Source organism: Amborella trichopoda, chromosome 12 (assembly GCF_054954075.1).
Source record: "Amborella trichopoda isolate Santa Cruz 75 chromosome 12, AtrichopodaSantaCruz75HAP2 v2.0, whole genome shotgun sequence".
In the NCBI taxonomy this organism is placed as follows: Eukaryota; Viridiplantae; Streptophyta; class Magnoliopsida; order Amborellales; family Amborellaceae; genus Amborella; species Amborella trichopoda.
This window is the reverse complement of record NC_142347.1, coordinates 29,168,146-29,182,771: the sequence shown is the minus strand read 5'-3', so window position 1 is coordinate 29,182,771 and position 14,626 is coordinate 29,168,146. Positions and strand designations below refer to the sequence as shown.

The following is a 14,626-nucleotide window of genomic DNA, read 5'->3' as shown; positions in this document are numbered from 1 at the left end:
CTAATGGCTGAGGCCTGGGGTCACATGTACCATATGTTTACATATGGGTGGGGTCAATAGAAAGCCCTCCTTTAGTTAAATGGGTGGGTATTATATAAGTAACTCACCTTAAACAATTAAAGAAAGATGCACCTTGCTGGTAGATGCAGTTTTGTTGCCGAAAACTCTTTTGATGACGTAAAATTTGTTTCTATTTCTAATTATGAAATTTTAAGTTCTAAAAATATTTCAAGTCGAGCAGTTCTATAAACACTTGAAATCTTGAAAATAGATAGTTGATATACTAGGTTTTATGATGAATTAATTTGAAGACTTGGAAATTTTTATTTTTTAATATCTAAATGTCAAGATGATCAATATGAGGGTTTTTCAGCAGCGGAATGACCTTTTTTTATGTATTTGTTAGGTGCTACTCCCTTCTATTATAAGGTTAACGCTTTACCTAACCTTTTTCTTAGTTAAATACCTAAATATTTAAATGTAAATGTATATATCATACCCCTAGCAATGAAATATGCTAGAGCAAAAGAAGAAAGCAAGTGGTGAGCTTCTTTTGCTTGTTAGGGTCCCAATTTCAAGGGCGTCACTTACAAACTAGGGTGGCTATTCTTAGATAAAATCGTAAAGGATGCGATGGTAGTATTATATTAGTATTCATGTTACAATTTTGTATTATTATATAATACAATAATACAATATTGTTTTTATTATTATTATTTCAAATATTCATTACTGAAACAGTAATCAATTAATTTTCACTTAAGTATATATTGACAATAGACAATGATATTAGAATGGAATTTAAGAACTATGTATTCGATTTATTTTCACTTTTATATATTTTTATGTACTTATTTCCTAAATTTTCAAAGTACACATGATATACATTTTCCTAAAGGATCCGACGCCTCTTAAAAAACTATTTTTAAACTAGATTTTTTTACTTAATTTTTAAGGATATATAAATGAATATGAGAAAAAAAAATTTAAAAACTAAAAATAATAATTCGATTAAGAAAGCATTTAGACTGTTAGTTTTTAAGATTGTTAGTTTCTATTGTCTTTAGATGGACCACGTACTTGCATCCAATTGAAAACAATTCTTGAAAATCAAATATTTGGTCTCTATCTATTTCTCTTTCTTGAAAATCAAATATTTCTTCTAAAAACCCAACGCCCATTTCTCTCTCTTTTTTTGAAAATCAAATATTTGGTCTAAAAACCCAACGCCCATTTCTTGTCTTTTTTTAAAATCAAATATTTGATCTAAAAACCCAATGCCCATTTTTCTCTCTCTTTCTCTTGAAAATCAAATGTTTGGTCTAAAACCCCAACACTCATTTATTGTCTTTCTAGAAAATCAAATATTCGGTCTAAAAGCCCGACGCCTATTTCTTATCTTTATTGAAAATCAAATATTTCGTCTAACAATCCAACGGTCTCTACCGCTCTTTCTTGAGAATTAAATATTTGGTCTAAAAACTCAACGACCATTTATCTCTCTCTGTGGAATTTCAGATAGCGAGAGAGTCTTCGGTAGGTCCTCCCTTCTGTTGCAAGTACAGGAGCTTTCAACCTCTTCCGACCAGGTATTCTCTCTCTCTCTCTTTATCTCTGTGTACTTTCTCTCTTTAACATCTTTCATCTCCTTTTTTCATTGTCTCTCTCTTTCTACAAAATCTTGTTCATGCAGTCTCGATCGACTTGACATACTGCGATATTCTCTTTCGCTCTCCTGATTCAGACATTGATTTACTGCTATGTCAACTGCGAAGAGTCTGCTTGAAAATAATGACGTTGCATGTGTGTCTTAATTCTTTGAGAATTAGAGGTTTTAGTGTTTTGCAGGAAACCCTAAAATTTGATATTCCTTCGGGGATGGGGATAGGGATGATATGCTAAAATCCCTAAAATTTGTAGGATTTAGACTTCTCTGTTCTCAAAGATTTTAAAATTTGATATTGATTCGGGGATTGGGATGATTTGCTAGAATCTCTAAAATTTAATTGCTTTCTGGTATTTTCAGGATTCAGGCTTTCGTGTAATGGCAGCAGATCAAAACTCAATGCCCGAAGATTTTGGTCGAAAGATTGCAGACTGGCAACCTATACTGGTTTAGAACATCATTGGTAGCCCTAGGATTGCTTTGTATCACGAGAGACAACAACGAGGTTTAAAGGCCACCATCCCATGACCTATATTGAGTCTAAGATGATACGGCCCCTGGTTTCTTCTTCAGCCATTGAGATGCCGGGCTGTGTTAACACTTTTTCAGGCATTGGTAATGAATCATTAACTGATAAGTGCCCTTATGATGTGGTGCAGAGGAGGCCCTTTACACATGAGAGTAATAATTCTGATGGCCAATCTGATAATGTTTCTCACCCCCATTTTGACGTTTATCAGCGCCAACAACAAACCTCAAAGCCCTCAACTTCTCAAAATTTTCATTCTCTTGAATCTACTGATGATTTTTCCACCAAAAAAGAGAAGTTCTTGTTTAGTTTTTGGGGTAAATTTGTTCCTAGGCCAAGTGATGGGGTGCCGAGATATGTAGGGGGTCATACACGGATCATCAATTTGTGGAGGGGTATTCGATTTCAAGAGCTTCAGAAGATGGTTGATGTGTATGGGCAACGTATGGTCATTAAGTATCAGCTCCCTAATGAGGATCTCGATACTTTGATTTCAGTTTCGTGCGATGAAGATTTGCAAAATATGATGGAATATGACACGCTTTTGAAAACCTCACCAGCGCGATCTCGGATGCTTCATGTCTTCTTGTTTTCAGCCTCAGAGCCTGACTGCTATGGTGTTGTTCAGTTTGCGAATCATCAAGATTCAGGGCAACAATAAGGTTGAATGTGCAGCCACAGGTTACTTTGGATTCTATTCAAGTGGCTGATCCCTTTAGTGATCCAGGGATTGTTATGAGTGCGGGTCATGTCAATCCAGTTCAACCATCAATACATAATGCTCAGTCTGCAGATCCTACTCCAAAATCGCTTAATGATGCTCCAAGATCGGCTAATGATGCTCCAAATTTCACTAATGGTGATCCAAGGTTGGGTAATGGTTCTTTGAGGTTGGCCTATATGCGTCCTAATCAGTTGATTTTTGGGGAAGATGTTGCATCTTTATGTGCTGCTACTGTTAATACCAGTGGTCCTTCTGAACCTATACCCATGTCTACTATGCTTCGACCTGGGCAAACCCATTATGTGAATCCATCAGTTAGGCCACAAGGGGACCATTTACATGCTAAACTTAGTCTCTCTGTTATGCCAAATCTACCTGTTTATGGGTTGCCAAGAGCTCCATCTGAGAGGCCCAATATTGCTTCAACCCTGGTCAATTGCAGGTCAGAAGGGCAGCAGATGGTACAAATCAAAGCACATGCCCCATTAGTAGATGTTCATCCACCTCCCACATATGTGCATAGTTATGTGGGTGTTCATCCAAATGCCTAAAACTTCGGCAGCAATAGTCGCTACACTAATTCAGACAAAAGCATCTCTCCTGAATCAATGCATGCTTCTCGGAGTTCTTGTCTCAGTGCACAACAGCCAGTGGTGCGTGTGGGTGTCCCCTATCAGGCAGCTTCTTCAGGATATCCTATGGGTGTACCTCCTTCGCAGAATCTGCATGCTGGTCCTTTGCCAAGAGTTAATGGAAAAATTGGAGCTCAGGAGTTCACATCAACGCCCCAAATACCCCCTAAGCCTTACATGGACGAGAGCAATGCTGGAGCACGAGTTGAATTTCATGGCAACCCGAGTTATAAGTCATTCCAAGTTCCCCAAATTACGCAGCCTCCTCCTGTTCAGGTTGAAGGTCAGTCCACCATGGAGAGGCTTTCTTGCCCACCATCGATACCTGGATCTGTAGTTTTCTCTGAAGGGTGGGTAGCTCAGCAAATGGGGAATTCAGGGGATAAGTTGTCTTAAGCTTGGAGACTGTTGCATGTTGCAAAAGGAGCTCACAGAATCTGACATGCCCCAACTTCTCTCTCATCATCGGATGTTAGCAATCCTTCTACAAGACATTTTCATGTTAACTGCTTAGACATGGGATAACTTATTTCAAAAGGGAAAGATATTATAATTCATTGAATTCAATGAAAGTTTTTCTATTTTTATTTAATAAAATATTTAATGAGAATAAAGTTATAGAAATTGAGAGATAATTGTTCTAGTTCATTTATTTTAGCTTCCAAATGTATTTTTTCTTATTTATTTTGAAGCATTAGGTTCTTGCATGCTTATGACTGGAAAATTTATTGCAGAAGAAATCGAAAATTTTGGACCAATGGATTTTTTTATCATATGCATGCTGCAATTTTCAGGAATTGTTAACCTACTCCATATGCTTGGATGGTTCCTGATGTATGTTTTCATTGCAATGTATGTTCTTATCCTCAAAAGAGTAAATCAATCACCTTTTAACAGAGTGCAAAAACTTGCTTGGGCTGGCACTCCTGCTGGAGTCAAGTTACTAGGGCGAGTCCATGCTCACTCGGACTTATGTGAGTTTTGTCTATGTACTATACAAGTGCATTCAGTCTAAGGCTCCGTAGCTGAACTCACCTCGGTCGCCATGCTGGGGCCAAGTCGAAATTGACCTGGCTGAGTTTTAGTCCGAGTTGACCTTGTCGTTTTTTAGAATGCTGTTTTTTTCTTTTTAGAGGAGGAAAACATATACTTTTTTTATCACTTAAGAGTGAGATATTCACTTTCAGCATTTTTGTTTCTTTTCTTTTCTCCTTGCACTTTTTTTGCTCGTTTCTTCCCCTTTCTCTTCTCCATAATTATGTCCTCGTGCAAATACTGTCCTGCACACTCACAGTGTTTTTTCCCCTTCAGTTGGATGGTTGTTCTTTGTCTTCCTCTTTAGTGAGATCCATTATCTTTTTATACTAGATTGTGCCTAGAGAGTTCATTGGAAAAGGCACGGCATGGTGACCCATCTTTAGCTTTCATCCCTCATCGAATTGTAATCAAAAGGTCTGGTTATTTGATTCCTTTGCCCCTCCTTGATTTGATTACTTCGACTGAGCAGATTGGCAATTCTCAGGCATCTCCAATCTTTGATTGGAATTTTAATTAGATTGGTGTTTGTAACTAGATGGAAGGTCTTGAAATGTGGGTTTTATTTGTTGGGTAGCCAGCGCAAGAGCGCGGGTTCGAGTCCTAAGAGCTGGCCACTTTGTGCATAAACTAAAGGTTAGGACTGTTTCCAGCCCACCCCTCTCGAGATCCTGTTTAGGCGGGACCAGCACTGGGTTACGACCCTTTTATCCTTCACCCCACATGTCTCCAATATCAAAGATTTGAGATTAAGTCTTTATAGTGATTGTAAAACTGTAAAATTCTAGATCCCATAAACCTAGTTTTGCACTATAAATACTGAGGGGCATAACAACCAAATTATCTAGACTTGCACTTAAACAATGTCACAAGTGCATGACAATACAATTCAAAACCATAGTTAGCAAGCCTCTGTTTAGAACAGATTTTTTTAAAAAATTTATTGATTTTTTGAAATCTATTAAGATCTTTTTTCAAAAGATCTTCAAAAAATCATAGTTTTTAATGGAACTGAAATAAATACGTATTTTATTTTTTTAAAGAAAAATTTATCCCTATAAATTGATTTCTTCATTAACTTAATATTATTAAATTTTATGTGTAAAGATACACATTGGAGTAAATTGAGAATCTTAATTTAACAAAAACTTCTGTAAAAATTTCACCAGTATGTTCCCTTGAAAAAAATTGTACCAAAAGTACAAGCAATAGATAAGATAATGATCGTATGTCTCGAAAGAATTAGAAGAAGAGTAACTCAATGAAATAAAAATTCTACTTAAAATCTGAAATGTCCTTATAAAGAGCAAGAGAGATATTCAATGATACTAAAGGTTTAAGCAATTAAGAATTTAATTTGGGATTTGAATTTGTTTAAGCATTTTGTTGCTTTTTTTATGCATAGAAAAGTTTGATTAATTTCATGTTTTTATTTTTATTTTTATTTTTTATTTCATTGGTGTATATAACATAACGTTTTGAATGGACTACTATTTTACCTATTTGGATTGTTTGTGTTTTATTTTATATAGCAAGCATTGCTATTTGATTTATTGAGAGTTTCGACAAAAAAATATCCAGCATTATTTTAATGACACTAGGTAAGGTCATAAAATTATAGTTCAATGGCTTTAATGTTTCTATACAGTAATCGCAAACCATAATCCTATATTATGTCATCTTTATATATCCGACTTTCACTCCATTTTTTTTAGCCAAATTCGAAATATTCACCATTCTATAACTTACCTTATTTGTGGTCGATCCGTATTTTTTATCCGATTTTTTCCTTCGACTTTTTAAAATAAATATGATTTATTACCGATGTTTTGGTTTGCCAATATATTATTATTATTCACGACTTCCTAACCATGCTCAAAACGTTGCACAATTGAGCTTACAACTTTGAAATACTGTGATTACAGTGAACAAAACACTTGTTATACACTAAAAAATAATAAGATGCAACACAATTAGGGTCCCCTGTCAAACACAAAAACAAATTGCACATGGAGATCAACAGACTAGACAAGTATGAGGTGCCTACGAAATTTTGGTCCATCCAATTTTATAATGCAAAATGAAACATTGCATGATTTTAAAGAACTAAAAAAAATATGATCACCAACATTATAATACACATATGCAAAGTGAATGATGCAACATGTCTATGGGAAGCGAATCAAACCACTTGGGGCTCAGTTCAGGGCCTTAAGTTTTAACTATATGTTGTAGAGTGACATGCAATGACATTTCAAAATTCGGCCAAATTCATCGTATCAAAAGTGGGAAACCACACATCACTGATTTACACTTGAAACATAGAAGGGTTTGTAGAGATCAAATGATCGAAACTCAAGTGGAGCTCATGGGATAAAAGCTGCGACACAAAATCACAAAACTGGTTTCAAGAGTTCACAAAGCGAGCGATAAAATTTCAGCAAAATCAGCTCTCATGAAATCAACAATTTGTTCCACCAAATATGTACTCAATTGGCTGGTCTTGATGTGAAAATCTCATAAAAATATCAATCAATTAATCTCATAAAAAAGGTCATGGAAATTAGATCAATTTATGCATGGATGATCCCTTCAATTATATGGATCACAGTAGATCAATAATCACCTTGCTATAATTAGGATTTTACAACAAGAAAAAAAGACCAAAATCATTGGCAAAGGATAAGATCTTACTCAATTGATGAAGATCTTGAAAACTATATCGTCCATGTCTTTGGTTGATTGTGAACTCATCGTAAATGACCGTCAATGGAGCTTTCTCTCACTCAAAATTAAAAACTCAATTTAATCTAATGGAAGAGTGAGAATGTGAGAGGAGATAGCCTTCGGCGTGCCACCCAAGAGGATAAGAGAGACAGAGTGAGAGAGAGAGAGAGGGAACTCAAGTGTGGGGAATGAATGGCTTAAGCAGGTATTTATAGGCTTTTAGTCACTAAATGAATAAATGCTTCTAGTTTCATGAGTCTATACCCTTCATGCCATCATCTTATGCTTACAAAGAGAGGAATTATCCTAGGCCACCATCTCCATCATGCTATCAAGATGTGTAGTATGGATTTAAACACTATTATCATTTTTTTAATAAATATAATCCATTCCAATTTCTCTTATATGAAAATACCCTTGTTTTTTTCAAATAATTAAACATGAAACCAAGTTTGAGGGTATACCCTTGAGGTAATTTGACAAAAATTCTATTAAAAATTAAATTTAAAACGTCACTCCATTTTATAAAATCATGTGGGGCGAATTAAATTATGCCACATAAACTACTTGGTTAAGTGCACAAGTACTACATATTTTCAGGGTTTAAATTGAAATACCAAATGCTATGTCCCTTCTAGAAAGCTCATACATGTGTACACCACCTGATTTTCACATTTAACATGTGCTCAAATTAATTTTCTAATTTCACAAAATACCACAAAATAGTAGTTTCATAAACGCCTCATATCAAGTAAATACAAAGGACAAGGGGATCCCTATGGGGATTGATGCATAGTTAGCAAGTCGGGAAATAATAAAAGGGAAAGCTTTCTATGTTTCCTCTACCGCATAGAAGTTCTATCCTCCTTCTTATCCAATCATCCATTTTGAATGGAGGGCTAAGATTGCCCAATCACAATGTCACGTCTTTACATTATTTTATTTTTAATTTTTTTTATAAATTATTTTAACACCAAAATTTGGACGTCCATTTCTCTATTAAACTCGTACTAGCGAAAAATATAAAAAAATATTTTAAGTAAAATAAAATGATCAAAATACCCCTGAAAGATTCAAGGGGTATTTTGATCATTATATTTATCAAAAAGTTATTTTAAATATTTTTTATAGGTGCACCCCAATGAGAAGTTGGCACGTACAAAATTTCATATCATACACTTTTTATAAAAAAAAGCTAAAAATAAAATACTTTGAGACGTCGGTTCTAAAATCAAACGGTAAGTGGCTCTCTTGATTAAAATTGGATGGCTGGATGGTAGGAGGAGGATAGAACTTATATGCTATAGGGGAAGCATAGAAAGTTTTTCCATAATAAAATATTGATAAAATAAAAAGATTGGTAACAAGTTGGTTTTATTTCAAAAATTCAAAGGAAAAAATTGGGTAAAAAATACGGATTGTCAAAAAATAAGGAAAGCTACAAAATCAAGAATATTTTGGATTTGGTTCAAAAAAACGTAGTGAAAAAATTGCGCATGTAAGTGCCATTAGAATAATACTTAGGAAAAATATCTCTATACCCTATATTTTTAGGTTTCATATCTCTATAGACCCAAGGTTTTAAAAGATATCTTAGAACAAAAAAATCCTAAGCTTTATATCTTCTAACTCCCTAGGCTACTTTTACCCATTTTAATTATATTTTTTAACCCAAACAAATATCATAAAGACAATAATTTTTCTTTCTTCACGTCTCGATCTTCCAAATTTCTCCACTGTGATTCTCCCCAATCACCTTCTCTCTCTCTCTACTTATTAAATCCCCCAACACACACTCTATCTCAGTATTCTTCCCGACTAAATAGCGTTCAAAGTTTTTATCGGGTCGGTAGCTCCAGTGGCAACCGAGGATTGTTCATCTGTAGCCTTGAGGATTTCCAAATTAAGTTAGTCAGGAATGAAATCAAGTATCGATCCATGTAATTTATTCCTGAATAGGTTTAGAAGAGTCGATCCATGTAAATTATTCCTGAAAAGGTTCAGAAGAGTGAGGCCTCTGAGGTTTGAAAAAATGCATTGTTAGAGAGGTAGGGAGAGGGAGTGAGTGGAAGTGTGCTTCTTTCTCTTTTGTTATGGGCTCGACTTGCTGAGCGAGTTTGACGTTGTTGTTCGTTCAAAATGTTTAGGTCAAAATCCTAGGCTAGATATCTCAACTCGTGAAACACCCTTTTGTTATTACTTGTACCTATTTTGGGAGGAACGTTTTACCCAAGATAGAGTATAAGAAGAGATTTACGAGAGAGACAATTAATAGTTTCTTCTAGGGAAACTAAACCTCCTAAAGTGTTGGGCACAAGATATTGATAATTGTCCCCTTTCTCCCCATTACAATGAGATATTTATAGCCCCCTACTAACCATCTACCACCTCGCTGATTATTCTACTCACAATCCCTATATAATAGGAATGTGACCCATTACAACAACTACCCACACGTATCATGGAGACCCCATTAGAAACCGTCTACCAAAACTCTAATATTAAGCAACAAACTCCTAAATATAAGTGAACAATACTACTTAAACAACAGCTGCTAGTGCTAAGCACGAGACTTTATTGAAAAATAAAGTCAGCCTGAGAACGTAACATTCCCTCCCTCTAAAATCCCCCTTGTCCTCAAGGGTATTTTAAGGAAACCTTAACTTAAGTGTCTTCAGATTCTCCCACGTGGCTTCAGAAGGTGCGAGACTCTTCCAGTGTACCAGAACTTCCTCTTGATGTTTTCGAATGCGACGATTGAGAATGGCTTATGGCTGAGGTACCATGTTGTTTCCTCCTTCCTGAACAATTGGCAAATCTTTTTGAACCACCGTTGTTGTTCCAACCTTCTCTTTTAGGCAAGACACATGAAATACAGGATGGATTTTTGAACCATTGGGCAACAAGAGTTTGTAGGCCACTTGTCCTATCTTTTGGATCACTTCAAACGGTCCATAGTATCGTGGTGAGAGCTTGAGATTTCTCTAAAGGGAGACCCAAACTTGGTGATAGGGCTGAAGGCGTAGATACACTAAATCCCCCACATTGAAGTTCTTCTCAGTTCGGTGAATATCGTAGGCTTTCTTCATTCAGTTCTGGGATAGTTGCAACTGTTCGCATAGTTCCTTGAGAACTTGGTCCCGATCTTAGAGTTCCCGATCAACTGACTCCATTAGAGTTGTACCAGGAATGTAAGACAATAACGTGGGCGAAACACACCCATAGACCACCTCGTAGGGAGTCTTCTTTGTGGGGGTGTGCAGGCTGGTATTATAGCAGTACTCAACCCACGCAATCCAACGGGCCCACTCCTTAAGTCTGTCACTTGAAAAGCACCTGAGGTACATTTCAATTGTGCGATTCACCACCTCCGTTTGATCAACGATTTGGGGGTGATAGGCTGATGAGTAGTTGAAAGTGTTGCCCTCCAAGTTAAAGAGTTCTTTTCAAAAAACACTTGTAAACACTGAATCTCTATCACAAAGAATGGACTTTGGCATTCCATATAATTTAAAAACATGAGTCAAAAATATTTGAGCCACCAATATTGTTGTATAGGGATGGGAGATTGGAATGAAATGGGCGACTTTGGATAGGCGGTCCACAACCACGAAAATAGTAGTTTTACCATTTGAGTTCAGAAGGCCATCAATGAAGTCCATGAACAAATCAGTCCACACCTTGGGGAATTGGGAGTGGTTGGAGGAGCCGCGTCGGTGACGTGTTTTCCCATTTCTGATGCTGGCATGTATCACATTGTCGAATATGATCACGGATTTCCCTTCTCATTCCACTCCAGTAAATATTGCCGCCACTTCTGTACTGTAAGAACCAAAGCTAACATTTCTTTTTCATAAGTGGATAAAAACAAATTTCTACCATGTAAAGCTTGGCTATAGAATGCTATGGGTCGCTTCTCGTGCATCAACACCCCTCCGATCCCAGCTCGGGAAGCATACATTCAACGATGATTTTTTTTGAAAAATCAGGCAGGGCGAGCACTGGGGCTAGAGTCATTGCCATTTTCAACTGCTCGAGCGATACCTCGGACTGCGGTTCCCACTTGAAACTATCTTTTTTTAACATATTGGTTAATGGGGCATCAATTTTACCGTAATTTTGAATGAATTTTCGGTAATATCCTTTTAATCCCATAAATCCTTGGAGAGGTTTTAACATTGTGGGCTTGGGCCAGTTGGTCATGGCTACAATTTTTTCTGGATCCACGGCCACGCCATCTTGACTGATGAGGTGCCCCAAATACAATTTTTACAAATAACTGGTTAGCTCGTAAAACAGATAGTGCAAGACCAATATGCTTCAAATGGTCTTCCCAATTCTTGCTATAAATCAAAATGTCGTCAAAAAACACCAATATAAATTTTCATAGGTAATTTTGAAAACATTGTTCAACAAATATTGAATAGTAGAAGGCGCATTCATTAACCCGAAAGGCATTACTAGAAATTCGCAATGGCCTTGGTGGGTGCGAAAAGAGGTCTTCTCAACATCTTCTGGTTGCATGCGAATATGGTGGTACCCTGACCGAAGATCAAGCTTTGTGAAAAAGGGGGTTCTATACAATTCATCTAGAAGTTTGTCAATATTGGGCATGAGAAATTTATCCTTCACTGTTTGCTAATTTAGAGCCCTATAGTCGACGCACATCCTCCACGAGTTGTCATGTTTTTTTACCAACAACACCGGTGAAGAATAGGGGCTGTTGCTTGGTTTTATCACCTCAGATTTCAATAGCTCGGTCGCCATCTTTTCTATCTCGGCTTTCTGATAATATGGGTACCTGTAGGGACGTACAGAAACATGATTGCTTCCATCTTTCAAGGGGATCCATTAGTCGTGTGCTCTCTTCGGGGGTAGCCCTTGTGGTTCTTTGAAAATGTCCTCAAACGAGAGTAATAGCTTGCTAAGTAATAGCTTGCTAAGTTGGCTATTAGAAAATTGAGGAGAAAATTCGGCTGTAGAATTACCTGGCGTACCTTTCATAGAAAGTGAATATATCTGCAACAAGATTCCTTCTCCCTTTTTTTTGATGTCCTTGCTAATCTCATCCATATGCACCACCTTATTTTCAGCTTATTTCAATCCTTGTAATGAGACTTCTTTCCCATTCAAAGTAAATGTCCTCCGTAATTTGAAAAAATCCCATGTGATTGGGCCTAACATGCTCAGCCACTGCGCTCCAAGAACCATGTCACAACCCTCCAATGGTAACAGATAGAGATCCACCACCAGAGGGATTCCTTGCAGCATCATGCATACAGCCTTGCAGTGTCCAAAACTTGAAAGCTTTTCACCATTGGCAATAACCACTTCAAACTTTCTTTTACTATTAGGATTTAGGCTCATTTTTTGTGCAATAGCATTATTCAAAAAATTATGCGTACTACTAGAGTCAATTAGAAAATTTAACCTTTGTTGGCCCAAACTTCCTTGAACACGCATGGTCTGTGGAGCTTTTGCCCCATAAATGGCATTGAGGTAGATTTCAGGTACCTCGTCTTCCATGTTTGTCTCCGCCTTCGCCTCCTCTTCTTCGTCTGGCCAGATCCCTTCGCTGAGGAATAGCTTCTTGCAATGATGGCCAGGGCCAAACTTTTCGTTGCAATTGAAGCAAAGTCCCTTTGCACGCCATTCGCTGAGTTCTGCAGGAGACAGCCTTTTAATTGGTATGAAAGACCCAGTCGAGCTAGACTGGTTGGTGCCGATTTTCCTTGGTTTGTTAGGCACTGCCTTCTTGGTGTTCAGTTGGCAATGCTCATAAACGCGGGCGAGTCCTATTACCGCAGTCAAAGTTGCTGGTTGACAAGCCTGCACATCGTCTGAATGCTTTCTTTGAGCCCGCTTATGAAACACCCCACTTGCTGTAATGGTGTTAATCATCCTGCCCGTATCAATAAATGCTCAAATTGGGTCTGATATTCTTGTACAGACCTAGTTTGCAGCAGCTTTGTGAGATCACCAAAAAAATCTTGGAATTGGTTGGGCCGTAACCTGCATGGAAGCTACTTTTGACGTCATCCCAAGAGGCAATCCCACCCTCTTCCTTCATCAGCAGGTACCACAGCTGAGGATCACCTTCTAAGTTGAATGATCCAAGGGGAACTCCATCCTCTTCTTGTGTAAGATGAAATTCGAAGAACTGGTCTGCTCTACATACCCAACTAGTGGGGTCTTCTTCCCCATTGAACTTGGGAAAGTCCAACTTGACCATTCGTGGAAGGTAGGTTCCAACGGACACCTAACTGCCATTCAGAAACAGTCCCATATGCGTCTTCCCTGTGTGGGAAGATTCACCATTTTCGCGGTTGTTCCTTGCATGGTCAAGGTGGGCATTGATCGCAGTGAACATCTGTTACATGGAGTCCATCATGTTCTTGAAGCTTTGCTCCTGATCTGCCTTCAAGCTCCCTATCTCGGACTCCAAATGTTCAATGCATTGATCTGCCATGCCTGGCTCTGATACCAAATTGTCATGGGCTCGACTTGCCGAGCAAGTTTGACATTGTTGTTCGTTCAAAGTGTTTACGTCAAAATCCTGGGCTAGATATCTCAACTCATGTGACACCCCTTTGTTCTTACTTTTACCTATTTTGGGAGGAACGTTTTACCCAAGATAAAGTATAAGAAGAGATTTACGAGAGAGACAATTAGTAGTTTCTTCAAGGGAAACTAAACCTCCGAAAGTGCTGGGCACAAGATATTGATAATTATCCCCTTTCTCCCCATTACAATGAGATATTTATAGCCCCCTACTAACCCTCTACCACCTCCCTGATTATTCTACCCACAATCACTATATAATAGGAATGTGATCCATTACAACAACTACCTACACGTATCATGGAGACTCCATTAGAAACCGTCTACTACAACTCCTAACATTAAACAACAAACTCCTAAATACAAGTGAACAATACTATCTAAACAACATTTGCTCGTGCTAAGCACAAGACTTTATTGAAAAATAAAGTCAGCATGGGAACATAAAATCTTTCTTTGGCATTAGATTTAGTCGCTTTTTCCAATCAACCTTTGCCCCTTGGAGTCAACCTGGGTGGTCTAGTTCTTTAAAAGCCTAGTGAATACAGTGCCCCCTAAGGTTATGTTAAGAAGCCATCTTTTAACCCAAATTGATGGCATAGTCCCATCGCCATATGTTGGAAGCTATATGACTCGCCAACATTGAATGGGATAAAGTAGTATAATTTGTTCTCAAATTTGTTTCTTCAAAGAAAGTATGGAATCCTTGGATGTTCCCTTCCAACTCACACACCCCAAAAATAAAAGAAAAA

The 14,626-nt window shown here is 37.4% G+C and overlaps 1 long non-coding RNA gene across 1 annotated transcript; it reads left to right on the top strand.

The window, feature by feature from the left end:
• Nucleotides 1–1,311: 1,311 nt before the first annotated feature.
• LOC148779514 (uncharacterized) lies at nucleotides 1,312–4,186 on the top strand. The gene is made up of 2 exons (XR_016046474.1): nucleotides 1,312–1,589; nucleotides 2,027–4,186. It is a non-coding gene; the product is annotated as an uncharacterized LOC148779514 (long non-coding RNA).
• The last annotated feature ends 10,440 nt before the right edge of the window (nucleotides 4,187–14,626 follow it).